Source organism: Myotis yumanensis, unplaced genomic scaffold, assembly GCF_028538775.1.
Source record: "Myotis yumanensis isolate MYYU_CA2020_CCGP unplaced genomic scaffold, mMyoYum1.0.hap1 SCAF_3, whole genome shotgun sequence".
Lineage (NCBI taxonomy): Eukaryota > Metazoa > Chordata > Mammalia > Chiroptera > Vespertilionidae > Myotis > Myotis yumanensis.
In genome coordinates, this window is record NW_027223754.1 from 95,498,548 (window position 1) to 95,514,607 (window position 16,060).

General features: G+C 38.7%; 1 protein-coding gene across 1 annotated transcript in view; it reads right to left on the reverse strand.

Annotated features, from left to right (window-relative positions):
* TNFRSF19 (TNF receptor superfamily member 19) overlaps window positions 1–4,632 on the reverse strand; it is a 121,433-nt gene extending 116,801 nt beyond the window's left edge. The window contains exon 1 of the mRNA XM_070407489.1: window positions 4,568–4,632. The gene's annotated coding sequence lies outside the window, so the exon portion shown is untranslated. The remainder of the gene's footprint in view (window positions 1–4,567) is intronic.
* Window positions 4,633–16,060: the final 11,428 nt, after the last annotated feature.

The window sequence follows — 16,060 nt, forward strand, 5'->3', positions numbered from 1 at the left end:
CAAAAAATGGGCAAAGGATCTAAATAGACACCTTTCAAAAGAGGACATTCAGAAAGCCAAGAGACATATGAAAACATGCTCAAAGTCACTAATCATCCGAGAGATGCAAATCAAAACAACAATGAGGTACCATCTCACACCTGTCAGAATGGCCATCATCAACAAATCAACAAACGACAAGTGCTGGAGAGGATGTGGAGAAAAAGGAACACTTGTGCACTGCTGGTGGGAATGCAGACTGGTGCAGCCACTATGGAAGGCAGTATGGAGGTTCCTCAAAAAATTGGAAATGGAACTCCCATTTGACCCTGTGATCCCACTACTAGGAATATATCCCAAGAAACCAGAAACACCTATCAGAAAGGATATATGCACCCAGATGTTCATAGCAGCACAATTCACCATAGCTAAGATCTGGAAACAGCCTAAGTGCCCATCAGTAGATGAATGGATTAGAAAACTGTGGTACATCTACACGATGGAATACTATGCTGCTGTTAAAAAGAAGGAACTCCTACCATTTGCAACATCATGGATGGAACTGGAGAGCATTATGCTAAGTGAAACAAGCCAGTCAATGAAGGAAAAATACCACATGATCTCACTCATTCATGGATAATAAAGACCATTACAAACTTTTGAACAATAATAGATACAGAGGCAGAGCTGCCTCAAACTGATTGTCAAACTGCAGTGGGAAGGCCAGAGAGAGTTGGGGGGCAGGAGGGAGGGGAGTAAGAGATCAACCGAAGGACTTGTATGCATGCATATAAGCATAACTAATGGACATAAGACACTGGGGGGTAAGGGAGGGTAGTGGTTTGTCAAGGGCGGGGGGGGGGGGGAAAGGATACTTATGTAATACCCTTTGTAATACTTTAAGAGGAAAATAAAAAAAAAAAAAAAAAAAAAAAATACTGTTAGAGCTCCTGGCACACAAGTAGTCAATAAATATTACTGAATTAATTAATAACTGGTGAATTAATTAATATTAATGAACATTACTAAGTAATCATCTATAAAGCTTTATATGAAACCTTTATGATAGTGATAAAACATGATTGACAGACATCTATTTGGCCTCAAGAGCAGTGTATATGTGTACAGTTTACAATCAATACATAAATTTATTCACAAGAAATATATTAATTTCTTCCAAGAAAAAAACACAGAAAGTTAATGAAAACATATTCAAGGATTCTGAATGTAATCACAAATCCATATATATCTTCATGTCTGGACCACAAATGTAATATGGAACACATATCATGTACAAACCCATGTTGAATTTGCAAACTGAAATCTCACAAAATCCCACTGGAAATATCTCTTGAGGAGTAACAACCTTTAATTCACTTTTTAACTTTTCATGGATCCTACTGACATCTTCAATTCCTTGGAAACATGAAAAGATATGCTTATATAATGCCAAACTTGTATACACATATACACACAAATATATATAATTCCACATTGTATTGATATATTAAATTTGGGGGGAATTATTTTAAATGTTACAGTAAATTATGTGTAGCAATAATTGTGTTTAGACTGCTTAGAAAGATAGAAGCGAAAGAAGCAGTTGGGAAATAACCAGACTAACCCAGTTGATTGACATATCTATTATGGAAAAAAAACAGACCAAAAAGAGTATTGTAATAGGAAGTGGCTATCTCTATGATTCAAACTAACACCGTTCTCTGATCAGCTACCCAGTGAATTTGTTTTAGCAGTTTTTGGAAAATGGACTATGCATGGTGAACAAGAAAGAACAGTGGACTTGCAAAACTAGCTATATGATATTAGTTAAGATAGCCAAGTTACTTTTCTCTAGTTTCAGTTTCCTCATCTGTAAAATGGCTATAAATATTCCACCCTGGCCCTAGCCAGTTTGGCTCAGTGGATAGAGCATCGACCTGCAGACTGAAGGTTCTGGGGTTTGATTCCAGTCAAGGGCACTTGTCTGGGTTTCAGGCTTGATCCCCAGTAAGGGACCTGCAGGAGGCAGCTGATCAAGGATTCTCTCTCATCATTGATGTTTCTATCTCTCTCACTTTCCCTTCCTCTCTGAAATCTATAAAAGTATATTTTTTAAAAATTGCACCCTGCTTATTTTACGAGGATAATCTGATCAATGCCCTAATTTCGCCCATGAGAAAACTGAGTAGCAAAGTGATTCTCTTAAGGTTACATAGCTAATCAGTGACACAATCATGACTAGAAATAAAAGTCTTTTGAAGAATTGGACTTTCTGCAGTAACAAAGCTGTCATTGAAGCAGTAGATAGGAAAGTGCTTTGAAAAATGTAACATAAGGGTTTCGTTCAGTAGAAGTACTATGGAGTGTATCTACTTAAACTACAATCAAGAGCGCCATGTGGCAATTAAGAAATGCCTTTGAGATTGTACCTTACATTCAGCAATAGCCATCTTTCCTTTAAAATCAAATAGAATCTGTTTCATTTCTCAATGAAGATATAAGAAATAAACAATTAACTGAATTAATTCAGACACTGAAGTGGATTTTCAGGGACTTGACTGACCCAAGTTAGTTTTCTACAAAGTCTAAATTAATCAGATAATTGCTAATTCTGCCTTTTGTTTTGTGCTGTGTACAGTCTGCATTTGTTGACATATACCTAGTAACAAGAATAGTCATTTAAAAGTTTTTAAAATCCCAAATCTGAACTAAATGATCAAGTTCCTAAGCACACTACTTCTTTAGGCATCTTCTCCAGTCATTACTTTAAAAGTTTAATTTTTTTAATCTGAATGTGAGCATTAATTCTGTTTTTGTGATATAAAGAGAATTTTTAAGCAAACAAATGAAAGAAAAATATCAACCTAAACTGATAATCCAGGATATTGTGAACATGTTTTGTTATACTGTCAGTAAAACAAAAACTTAAATGCCTCTCTTGGCATGACTATAAACAGCAGTTTAGTCTTTTAGATTCAAGTGTTACTGACACATTGAAAAAATATAGTAAGCTTATTATGGTTTAAAATAATTTCCACTTAACAGCTATCAATGTTTTAAAATTAGGCAAACAGCGCTAATCAACCTCCTAATATCAGAAGGAAAATTTAGAAAGTAATTTAATTAACTGGTTCTGAAAAATTAATTACATATGTAATGAGCCTCATTAGACCTTTCCTGCCCTGTCCGGGTAGCTAAACTGATTAGAGCATCCCAATATGCCAAGGTTGCAGGTTTGATCCCTGGTCAGGGCACATATAAGAATCAACCAATGAATGAATAAATATGTGGAACAACAAAAATCGATGTCTCTTTCTCTTCATCTTCCTTTCTCCCTCCCTCCCTTCTTCTCTCTCTCTAAAATCCATAAATAAATAAAAAAGAAAGAATAGACTTCCTGTTTCATCAGAATTTCAGATTAAAGGATGACTGGTCTTTTCACTTATAATTTCTTTGTGGTTCACAGAGCATAAAATAGACTGTTGGTTATGATGATCATTAAATATTTTACCCTAATAAATTTAGGACTAGAACATTAAAATAAACTGACCTGAACATGGAACTCTTATGTTTTTACTATATTAATTCTTGCATCCCAATGTAAAGATTTTACTTGGTGTGTATGTGCACGAGTGTGTGTGTGTTGGGGGCGGGGGGGAGGTGAGATAGGGGGCGGATGGGGTTACTGAATTGACAAAAAACCAAACCCACAACATTAACTTTCAAATTTAGCACACCAATATATTTTGGTTTTGCCATGTTGAGTATAAACTAAGTAAAAACTTAATGTAACATAATAACTGTGGATTACTCAGATAGTTTTCATAAACAGTTGGCCAATTGTAACTTAAATAGCTGTCACTATACACTTAACATAAATGTTAATTTAAGAATATTAAACTTGTAAATGTTCTGGTAAATAAGGCTTGTGCTGTTTTCAAATGCTATAGAATAGCACTAGAGGATTTTTAAACCAAACTTAGCCCCAATTTACCTTCACTGTTTTAAAATTCTTTAGTTTTACACGTAAAAAGCTGTAATCATGTTTGAATGCCTTTTCAATGAGTCCCTTGAGGATTCAAACTGCATAGAGAAATGTATTTGATAGGTTTACATCTTGGAGGTGAGAGAATAAATAAACTACAAAAACAATATTGCCAGAGATGTGCTGTACTTTTTAATAAAAGAAAACATTGGCATCAAGTAAAGTCCCACTGCCTGTTCACTAAGAAAAGTAACCTGTAAATACCTAGAGCAAGTATAGTTCACAGACCTCAGGCTCTGGAGCATGGGCTGTGTGCTAAAGTTAGCACTCTTCTTTTTTTGTCTGGTTTGAACAACTCATTCCCAAGTAAAATTTGCATGGCAGATTGCAAACCCTTTTGTACAAACTACTAACATGGCATCCAGTATCATATTTACTCTGACACAGATCTAGAGCATAATGTAGTAGTCAAACATAGAAATGCTTGCTTTTAATTGAGTAAAACCATCTTTTCCTTAGAACACATAGGAAAGGTGAAGTGAAAACTACAACAAAATATAAAATGCTGTACCTGCAACGTGCTGAACTCTTTCCAGTACTCACCCTTCCGGCAACTTAACTTCTCCTTGGCAGCACTGCTGTGCCAAATGCTTCTACCTTCCCAAAACTGTGTGTCAGCACAAGCCCAGACGAAACTTCAAATCCAGGAAAATAAAATTAACCATGCAGATCAAAGGCAGGGAGCAGGGAGATGAAATGCCCGTAATCTGATCTGTGATCAGTTGCAGAACATCAAAGGCAGAGCTAAATTTATATATAAGCAGGGATATCAAGAAAGTTCACTTTCAGCAGGTAGTCACCCTCCCGCCTCTTAGTCCACAAACTCTTTTGTTTAACATGGATCACGTCGTTTTCCTCCCCCCACCCCCCCCCCCCCCCCCCCCGCTTTTTTTTTTCAAGAAGGCAATACCGCGGTTCTCCCAAGCTTGGGCTGAGTGGCTGGATCCTTACCATAGCCTTTTCGGTTCCCAAGCTGTGTTGTGGATTTGTGTGCTGGAAGCTGCCTAGTGCCAGCGGGTTCTGCTTTATCCCTTTCATCTCGCTGAACTGCAGATCCCATGACATCATTCAGCGCCGTGGGACTGGCAGGAGAGTTATAATTCAGCCTGTGGGGGAGTACAGCTTAAGAGAAGCCAGAGTTTGCCTGATTTTAGACTATTGTGCCTCCGGCAGGACAGTTTCTGTTATCTGCTTCCCAGTTGGAAAAGTCGTCAATTGCCGCTGGATGATTACAGTATGATAAGATCCCTGATCCATTCAGATTCCCAATGGCAGCATTTAGTTGACATAAAAATAACATTGTTTTTTACAAAGACTGTCAAATATTCAGAATAATTAAATATCACTCTAAGACCATTCCAGAAACACCCAGGGGCACTGTCAGTTGGAAAAGATGACATTTTAAAAAATGTGTTTTTGTTTTCAATGTGACAAGTTTTTAAGGATTTTAAGCAAACTGTCTTTTCCTTGAAACTTAAATTATTAGAATTGACTGCCAATTAAACAGTGATTTTTTAAAAAAAAATATATTTTATTGAATTTTTACAGAGAGGAAGGGAGAGAGATAGAGAGTTAGAAACATCGATGAGAGAAACATCAATCAACTGCCTCCTGCACATCTCCCACTGGGGATGTGCCGGCAACCCAGGCACATGCCCCCGACTGGAATCCAACCTGGGACCCTTGAGTCCGCAGGCCGACGCTCCATCCACTGAGCCAAACCGGTTTCGGCTAAACAGTGATGTTTTAATTAAAGTAATTAATGGGCAGATAACAAACAATTAATCAGTGACTGATATCTGCCACTTTCTCACATAAGCCCTTGGGCAGAGACTTAATCTTAGTCTAGGTCTTAGTTTGGGATTCTGAAAATTAGATTTTAAAACATGTAGTTCTTAGATAGGTATACTTCATTAACACCTGTGAGCATTTTAAAGTTTACAAAAGAAAAGAATTATGTACAGGAAAGTACTACCCCTGTGCTTACCCCAAAGCTGTGTCCCTTACCTTTTAGAGTTAATTCTTCTAACTCCATAGTTTGAACTCTTAACTCACTAAAAATCATCACAGTAGGCTAATTCTCCATAAATTTAAAATTAAACCTATTACATATTATTTAGCATTTTTACTACTGTCTCTTAACAATGGCAGGTTCAATAAAATAAGATTATTTTTAGTATTTACCAAAATAGAAGATAATAAGAAATTTCATCTTCATTACAATACAGGATACAGTGCATTTCTGAATTCCAGACCAGTCTTTGATGGAATGAAGGAAAACTTTCTGTTTTATAATGGACACTTGCCAACATTTAGAAGGTCAAACAAATTTTTTTTCCAAAACAGAAGACAGTAGAATTTCATCTTTTTTATATAAAAAGAAATCTGTACTCCCCTCCTAATTGGCCTAGTCCAATTTTTTCTGATATGATATTTGAAAATATAGTTCATGATGTGTTTATTTCCAGACTTCTATGATTCCTGAACAAATTTTAATAGCAAAGTATTTGCTTTGAAGTTATTGAGTTCAGTATAACACTTAAATAGTCATGTTTATTTTTCAAGATTTCTTTTATAATTTTTCTACCTCATATGTCATTTCTCAAATATACCCAGAGCCTAGGTAGTACTTGAAGTGCAGGTGTGGTTCTCCGTGACTTCCCGAGAGTAGGGTAGGAAAGCTCCTGTGATACCCGGCCTACACATAATGTTTCCTTTGAATACAAAGAAAATATTTAAAAGGACAAAATATTTCCAAGTGGGCATTTGCCTATTTCTTCTCTGAGTTAGCCCAGCATGAAATCCATACTCCATCAAACTGCACCCAGGAATAAAGTTTCCTGACACACGAACAGATTAAGTCATAGATGTTCAACAACTGGATGCTCTGTAAGGTTATTTCCATAAGGAAGTAAATCCTAATGTCTTGATAGAGTTCAATATCAATAGAAATAGGTGAGGGACTGATTTAGAATTCTTCAGGTTCCCCTGGAAGCTTATATGAGGCATTTGGAAGCAGGACTTAAATGAGAATTAGCCAAATGATCCTCAATTTATACAAACCTCACCAAGGAAGATTTGCAGATCAAAATATGTCTAGCAATGCAATATTATCTCCAATGGAAGAGTATATTCACCAAGTCACTAAAAATTATTTTGAATTGATCCTTTTGTGGCCAAGTACCCCCCATATGTGAGATGAAAAGTGACTGAGGTGAGGGCCCTGTCTGTCGCCAAGAGCAGAGTGTGGCTAAAGGCCCCTTAGAGTGAGCAATGACCTTCTGACCCCAGATCATTAGTGCTGAGGCCCATCCCACTGAACTCCCTTCATTATGGACATGTGGCTTGGACCATTGTTATTGCTAAACAGCTTCATGAAGGGGAGCTGATTCAAAACTTTCCTCTTTGCCTCCCAGGAAGCTTAGATTAGTGAAATTTAATCTGAAGCTATGGTGATAAGAAATATGCTACTATGAAGTCAAATATTCCTATATGAAGTTATAGTACTTTATTGATGATTTCTAGGGCCATGGCATAGTATAATATACATGACTTTTTAAACTCCTCCTTGCATTTCAGCCACCTGGTGTGCAATAGGGCCAGGCAGCAATCTGATCTGAGGAGATCAAGGTTGCATTTCATTGCTCTTAAGACTAAGGAAAAATCAATTGTTCATAACCAAGAACACTGGGGGGTAACTGAGATTCTTGAGGGGTGTCTCATGTACCCCCACTGAGTGATATTTTCTTTACAACACCTGAAACATGTTACCTTGACAGGCAAATCACATAAACTCCTATGATTGTGAGATATAGGTTCAGGTAATTCATAATATTTCTTCCATTAAGTTTCAAAGTTCTTGGAGTCACCTAGCACTCTTTTGTAGTATCATCTTTTCTAAAGTTTCTATTCATAGAATATCATAGAATACATCCCTGATTATATCAGAATAAGCACAACCTTATACATAAGTTGGGAGGAATAATTTTGGAATTTCTTTCATTTACACACTTTTGTGTGTGTGAAGTAGTTCACTGTTAAGGAAGGAGCAGGGACACTAGAGTCAGAAAGGCCTGGGTTTAAATATATCTCATTATTTGCAACATAATTAACAGCTTGGACAATTGGGGCAAACTACTTAATCTCATTTAGCTTCATTTTCCTAAACTATAAGCAGGAAACAACATCTACCTTGTTAATGTTGTTGAGAAAATAAATGCACATAGAGAGCTTCAAGCAATCCCACTCCTGGGTATGTATTCAAAGCAAATGCACCTCCATGTTCACTGCAGCATTATTTACAACTAGAGGCCTGGTGCATAGGATTCGTGCATTCGGGGCGGGGGGAAGAGGGTGCCTCAGCCCGGTCTGCACCCTCTCCACAGTCTGTATTCTGGGAGCCCTCAGGAGATGTCTGACTGATGGCTGAGGGCCTAAGCCGGCAATCAGACATCCTTAGTGCTGCTACAGAGGCAGGAGAGGCTCCCGCCACCACCATCGCTGCGCTCGCCAGCAATGAGCCCGGCTTCTGTGCTTCTGGCTGAGCAGCACTCCCCCTGTGGGAGCACACTGACCACCAGGGGGCAGCTCCTGTGTTGAGCGTCTGCCCCCTGGTGATCAGTGCATATCATAGTGACCAGTCGTTCTGCAGTTTGGTTGATTTGCATATTACCCTTTTATTACATAGGATAGCCAAGATATAGAAACAACCTAAGTGTCCTTAGATGGATGAGTTGATAAAGAAAATGGATATATGTAATGGAATATTACTCAGCCTTAAAAAAGACAGAAATCCTGACATTAGCAACAACATGTATGAACCTAGTCCTAGGACATATGCTAAGTGAAATAAGGCAGACACAGAATGACAGGTAGTGCATGATCTCACTTATATGTGGAATCTAAAACAAACAAAACAAAGCAAAATACAGAAACCTCACTGAACTCATAGTAACAGAGAGTAGAATGGTAGTTACCAGAAGCTATGGGGGAAAAGAGGAGATGAAAAAAATTAAGAAAGAAAGAAGAATGGTGGTCACCAGGGGCTTGGGAGATGGGGTCATGGAGAGTTGTTGCTTAATGGGTATAGATTTTCAGTCTGGCAAGATAAAAAAAGATCTAGAGATGGATGGTAGTGATGGTTGTGCAACAATATGAATGTATTAATATCACTGAACTGTACACTTAAAATGGTTAAGATAGTAAATTTTGTGTTATGTGTATTTTACCACAATAAAAAATGGAAGAAGAAAAAAAAAACATCAAGCAGAATAAACTCTTAGTGGAAAAGCTAAGTTCCCTCTTTTTCTTCTTTGTGAGAATTAAAGAACAATAGTGATCACCAATATTAATTGGGAAATCAAACTCAAAAAATTGAGTTGAAATTAAATATAAAGGCTTTTCAGAGTCCTGGGACTATTCTTACATGATTTGGGACCACTTTATACATAAAAAGAAAATGGTTCAAACCTATTATGGGTTGAATTGTATCTGTTCAAATTCATATGTACCTCAGAATGTGACCTTATTTGGAGATAGGGTCTTTACAGAGGTAATTGAGTTGCAATAAGTTCATTAGGGTGAGCCCTAATCCAATATGACTGGTGTCCGTATAGAATGGGAAAATTTGGAGACAGACACACACAGAGGAAAGGTAACGTGAAGAAAAACAGGGAGAAAATGGCCATCTACAAGCCAAAGATAGAGGGCTGGTACAGCTGTTTCACTCAGAGCTCTCAGAAAGAGCCAATCTTGCCAACATCTTGATTTCAGACTTCTAGTCTCCAGGACTGTGAGAAAATCATGCTCTGTTTTTCAAGCCACCCAGTCTGTAGGACTTTGTTAGGGTAGCAGTAGCAAACCAATATAGAACCTTTATCCAATACTTCAGAAGGCTTACATTCTCCTCCTAAGTATGCCCTACAATCTGCTTCCTGAAAAACCCTCTCAGCTGCTGTGGATACCCCCTATGATGGGTATATCTTCTTTATGGGCAGAAGATTCTTTCTTTTCCCAAAGTGCCAGTTCAGGGGTACTGTTGAGTGATGTAGAGTATTACTGAAAGTTATTAAAGAAAGGGATTAAAGTGCAATTTTTTGCTTTCTCTATATATAAAAGCCTAAGTGACCGTCGCAACCAAAACAACCGAATGGACAACCGAATAGGCTGCGTGGGGTGACCGGGCTGGCAGGGGGGTTAGTGAGGACCGACCAAATGACTGAGCAGTGGGCTGCGTGGGGCGACCAGGCCGGCGGGGGGAGGGGGTGGCAACGAGGGATGACCAAACGACCGAACAGCAGGCTGCATGGGGTGACCAGGCCGGCAGGGTGGGCAGGTGGGGGTGACCAGGCCAGCAGGGAGGGGTAGTGAGGGGCAACTAGGCTGGCGGGGGGGGGGGGGGGGGCGGGCAGTTAGGGGCTATCAGGTAGGCAGGCAGGTGAGCAGTTAGGAGCCAGTGGTCCCCAGGATCGGGCCTAAACTGGCAGTCGGACATTCCCCAAGGGGTCCCAGATTGGAGAGGGTGCAGGCTGGGCTGAGGGAAACCCCCCCCCCCCACCACCGGTGAACGAATTTCATGCACCGGGCCTCTAGTAATAAATAAAGCAGCTATGAATACATGTTCAAGTCTTTGAATGGGTATATATTTTCATTTCTCTTAGGTAAATACCTAGAAGTAGAATTTCTGGGTTTATGTTTAAGAAACATTCAAATTGTTTTCCAAAGTGGTTGTATCATTTTACATTCCTGTCAATAGTATATAAGATTTCCATTTGCTCTACTCCCTTGACTTATAGTTGTCAATCATAATTTTAGCCATTCAGATAGGGTTTAGTAGTATCTCATGATGATTTTAAAATTTTTTATATACATAGATTTCATTTTTAAGAATAGTTTTAGATTTACAGAAAAATTGGGCAGCTAGTAAATATATTTTCCACATACCCCTTGTATCCCATATACAATTTACCTTATTATTAGCATCTTTCATTAGTTTGGTATATTTATAATAATTAATGAACCAATAGTAATATATTATTATTAGTTGAAGTCCTTAGTTTACACTAAAGTTCACACTTTGTGTTGTACAGTTCTGTAGATATTGACAAATGAATAATGTCATGTATCATTCACTGAATTTTGATTGAGATTGCATTGAACCTATAGAACACATTGGGAAAAATTAACATCTTAGCAATAGTGAATCTTCCTATCCAAGGACATGGAAACAGCTTTCCATTTATTTAGATCTTGTTTGACTTCTTTTAACAGTATTTTATAGTTTTTCTCATATAGATCTTATAGATTGAAAAAAGTTATACCTAATTATTTTAGGTTTTTTTCTGAGGAGTGTTAATATAAATGATATTGTGTTTATAATTTCAAGTTTCAATTGTACAATGTTCATATATAGGAAAATAATAGTCTTTTGTATATTAACCTTATATCCTGTAATCTTACTGTTATCACTTATTGGTTCTAGGAGTGTTTTGGTCAATTCTTTGAATTAATTTAGTTCAATTTGGGGATTTGGGGGGATACCTTGGGGGATGTCTGACTGCCGGTTTAGGCCCGATATCTCGGGCCTAAACCGGCAGTCGAACATCCTTCTCACAATCTGGGACTGCTGGCTCCTAACTGCTCACCTGCCTGCCTGCTTAATCACCCCTAACTGCCCCCCCTTCCAGCCTGATCACCCCTCACTGCCTATGCCTGCTGGCCTGATTGCCCCCAACTGCCCCCCACCCCTGCCGCCGACCTGGTTGCCCCACGCAGCTTGCTGCTCAGTTGTTTGGTCATCCCTCACTAACCCCCCTGCAGGCCTGGTCACCCCACGCAGCCTGCTGTTCAGTCATTTGGTAGTCCCTTGCTAATCCCCCTGCAGGCCTTGTCACCTCAGGCAGCCTGCTGGTCGTTACTGTTACTGTGATGGCATCCCAGACAATTTGCATATTCCTCTATTATTAGTATAGATAGTCCAGTCCAGCATCCTGTGTGTGTAGTTTGCATGGCCATGGGCCATACAGCTGCTTAAGGCCACATGGCAGGTGAGAGCATGGGGCAAGTGCAGGTCATGAACCAAGAGCGAGAAAGGGTGAACAAAGGGCAAGAGAAGAAACTTTTTCTCTGGAGATTTTACTCTTCCAAGATTTTGCACACTTGCAGTGGCTTCACCCTTCTAGCCAATAATCTTTTACCCAGGCTAGTCTGACAGACAAGTACCTTTCCTATATTAACTGGACTTCACTGCAAGTGTGCCCATCTCCCACTTTGTTCGATTCCTTCCCCCACTGATCTGCAAGGAATGGACCAGTGATTCCTGGTGAAGCTGCCCACATGACCATGTTTATAATGTCTGGCCTTCCCTTTGCTCTTTTCCTGTTATTAATATTAATAAACTAGCTAATTACAACAATAACAAAGTTTTCCCCCCAACACTTTAAATATTTAATCTCTCTTTTTACCTTCATAGTTTCTCTTTTTTTAAATGTGTTTTTATTGATTTTTAGAGAGAGAGAGAGGAAGAGATAGAGAGATAGAAACATGGATGAGAGAGAAACATCAATTGGCTGCCTGCTTCGCACACCCCCACTGGGGATCGAGCCCCCGACCTGGGCATATGCCCTGACCAAGAATCAAATCAGTGACCTCCAGGTACATGGGTCAACAATCAACCACTGAGCAACACTGGCTGGGCATAGTTTCTTATGAGAAGTCTAATATTCTTATTTTTGAATAGGTAAATTTATTCTTCTTTAGAGTTCAAGATTTTATATTTGTCTTTGGTTTTAGCTTAAATATGTAGCTTAAATATCATAAGCTTAGGCATAGATGTTTTAGTATTTATTTTTGTTGGTATTCTCTGTGCTTCCTGGGTCTGTGGTTTAATGTTTGTCATTAATTTTGGAATATTCTCAGCCATTATTATTTCAGATATTTCTTCAGCTCCTGCTCCTTTCTTCTCCTCTTGGCATTATGATTACTTGTATATCACAATTTTTGTAACTGTCCCACATTTTTTTTTCTTAATTCTTTGAATTTTAGTTTAGGAAGTTTTTATTGATATTTTTTCACTGATTCTTTATTTCACTGTTTCTAGTTTACTCATGAACCTATCAAAGGTGTTTTTCATTTCTGTTACAGTGTTTTTTATTTATAACATTCCTTTTTCATACTTTCTTAGAATTTGCACCTCTCTGCTTATATTACTCATCTATTCTAGCATATTGTCTACTTTTCCCATCAAAGCCCTTAATACAGGGGTGGACAAAAGTAGGTATATAGTTGAGAGTACACAATACAGTTTATTCTTGTATTATTGTTTATTAATTACTAGAAGCCCGGTGCATGAAATTCGTGCACGGAGGGGGTGGGTTCCCTCAGCCCAGCCTGCACTCACTCTAATCAGGGACCCCTCATGGGATGTCCGACTGCTGGTTTAGGCCCAATCCCACAGGTTTACATATTTTGTAAACTGGCGGTCAGACACCCCTCTCACAATCTGGGACCGCTGGCTCCTAACCACTCACCTGCCTGCCTGCCTGATTGCCCCTAACCCCTCTGCCTGTTGTCCTGATCTCACCCCTAACTGCCCTCCCCTGCAGGCCTGATCTCACCCCCAACTGCCCTCCTCTGCCGGCCAATTTGGTTCTGATTGGTCAGTTTCTATGCCAGTCAGTGTCAAAAGCTCCACCTCCTAGGCAGCCATTGGCTCCTCACAGTTGACCCAGATTTGGTTCTGATTGGTTAGTTTCTATGCCAGTCAGAGTCTCTGGGCCTATCAAGAGGGTCTGATCAGAAAGGCAGGGCTGATCAGCAGCCCCTGTGGAGGCTTGGAGAGAAATGGAAGTGTGGCTGTTGGCCAGGCTGGGAGAGAAAGAGAGACAAGTTCTGATCAACAGCTGCCACAGAGGCTATGGATCAGACCCTCCCTCTCTCTCTGCAGGCCTCTCTCCAGGCCTATCCACAGCCCTCTAGGCAGTCAGTGCTGGGTTAGGCACTGCAGTGGCCCCATTCAGTGCTGGGTTGAGCTTCCAGTCTGGTGGAGCTTTCGGTGATTAGGATCCTGGCTCTTTATTATGTAGATAGTATTATTTATTTCTATTATAACTTTAAGCCTACTTTTGCCCACCCCTGTATATTAATCATAGTTATTTTAAATTCCCTATGTGATCATTCTAAAATCTGTATCATATATGAGTCTGATTCTGATGCTTGCTTTGTCTCTTCAGACTGTATTTTGTCCCACCTTTTGCATGCCTTGTAATTTCTTGATGAAGGTGAGGCATGATGTATGAGGTAATTAAACTTTTTGTGTGAAGTAAAACTCTTATGTGATGCTAAGCTAGTGCTATGCTAATCTGGCTAGAATCTAGGCTGTGTTTAATGCTGTAGTTCAGTGGTTCTCAACCTCTGGCCCTTTAAATACACTTCCTCATGTTGTGACCCAACCATAAAATGATTTTCGTTGCTACTTCATAACTGTAATGTTGCTACTGTTATGAATCGTAATGTAAATATCTGATACGCAGGATGGTCTTAGGCGACCCCTGTGAAAGGGTCGTTCGACTGCCAAAGGGGTCGCAACCCACAGGTTGAGAACCGCTGCTGTAGTTGTAGGTGCCAGAAGTTTCCATATCTTACAGTTCACATATTTTGTTTTTCTTCCCTGTTGTCACTGTGTTATTGATGGAATACATAGGCAGCAAAATATCAGACATATGTCGTAGCAGTATCTTTACCGATACAGCTCCTAGGGCAATGGAAACTAAAGAGAAAATAAACAAATGGGACTACACCAAAATAAAAAGCTTCTGCACAGCAAAAGAAACCATCAACAAAACAATAAGAAAGCCCACTGCATTGGAGAACATATTTGTCAGTATACTGGTATCTCTGATAAGGGTTCAATCTCCAAAATTTTTAGGGAACTCATACAACTTAACAAAAGGAAGATAAACGATCCAAGCAAAAAATTGGCAAAAGACCTAAATAGACACTTTTTGAAAGAAGACATAAAGAAGGCCAAGAGATATATGAAAACATGCTCAAAGTCACTAATCATCCGAGAGATGCAAATCAAAAAAACAATGAGATACCATCTCACACCTGTCAGAATGGCTATCATCAACAAATCAACAAATGACAATTGCTGGCAAGGATGGGGAGAAAAATTCCCTCTTGCACTGCTGGTGGGAATGCAGACTGGTGCAACCACTGTGGAAAACACTATGGAGTTTCTTCAAAAAATTAAAAATGGAACTCCCACTTGACCCAATAATCCCACTTCTAGGAATATATCCAAAGAAATCAGAAACACCCATCAGAAAGGATCTATGCACTCCTATGTTCATAGCAGCACAATTTAAAATAGCTGAGATTTGGAAACAGCCTAAGTGCCGATCTGCAGATACATGGATTAGAAAACTGTGGTACATCTATACAATGGAATACTATGCTGCTGTAAAAAAGAAGGAAATCTTAACATTTGCAACAGCATGGATGGACCTGGAGAGCATCATTCTAAACGTAATAAGCCAGTTGGAGAACAATAAATATGATATGATCTCACTAATTTATGGGTATAATGAAGAACATAAACTGATGATCAAAAATAGATCCTGATGGAAAAAAATAATATTTTAGGATATAATAGAAGTAATCCTGTTATTTGCAGATTTTTAATATTTCCTACAACTTTTGTGATATCATACTATATTACTATAGTTTTGGTAATATTATTATACTTAAAATCCTTTTTTCTTGAAATACTAATGTTTATTGCATATAATATTATTATATCTAAGATTTTTCTTGAATAATTGGTGTTTACTGGATGTAACATTATTATATTTAAAAATCATTTTTCTTGAGAAAAAAATAAGAAAAACAATTAGAGGACTAAAAGATTTTTTAGCAAAAGCATGGAAATTTATTGTAAGCATATATAAACTTCCCCTGGAGAGGGGTGCCCAAAGGGGAACTCCCCTAAGGAGGGGTCCCCAAATGAGAAAAACCTTCTCTTGTCTCTCTAAAATG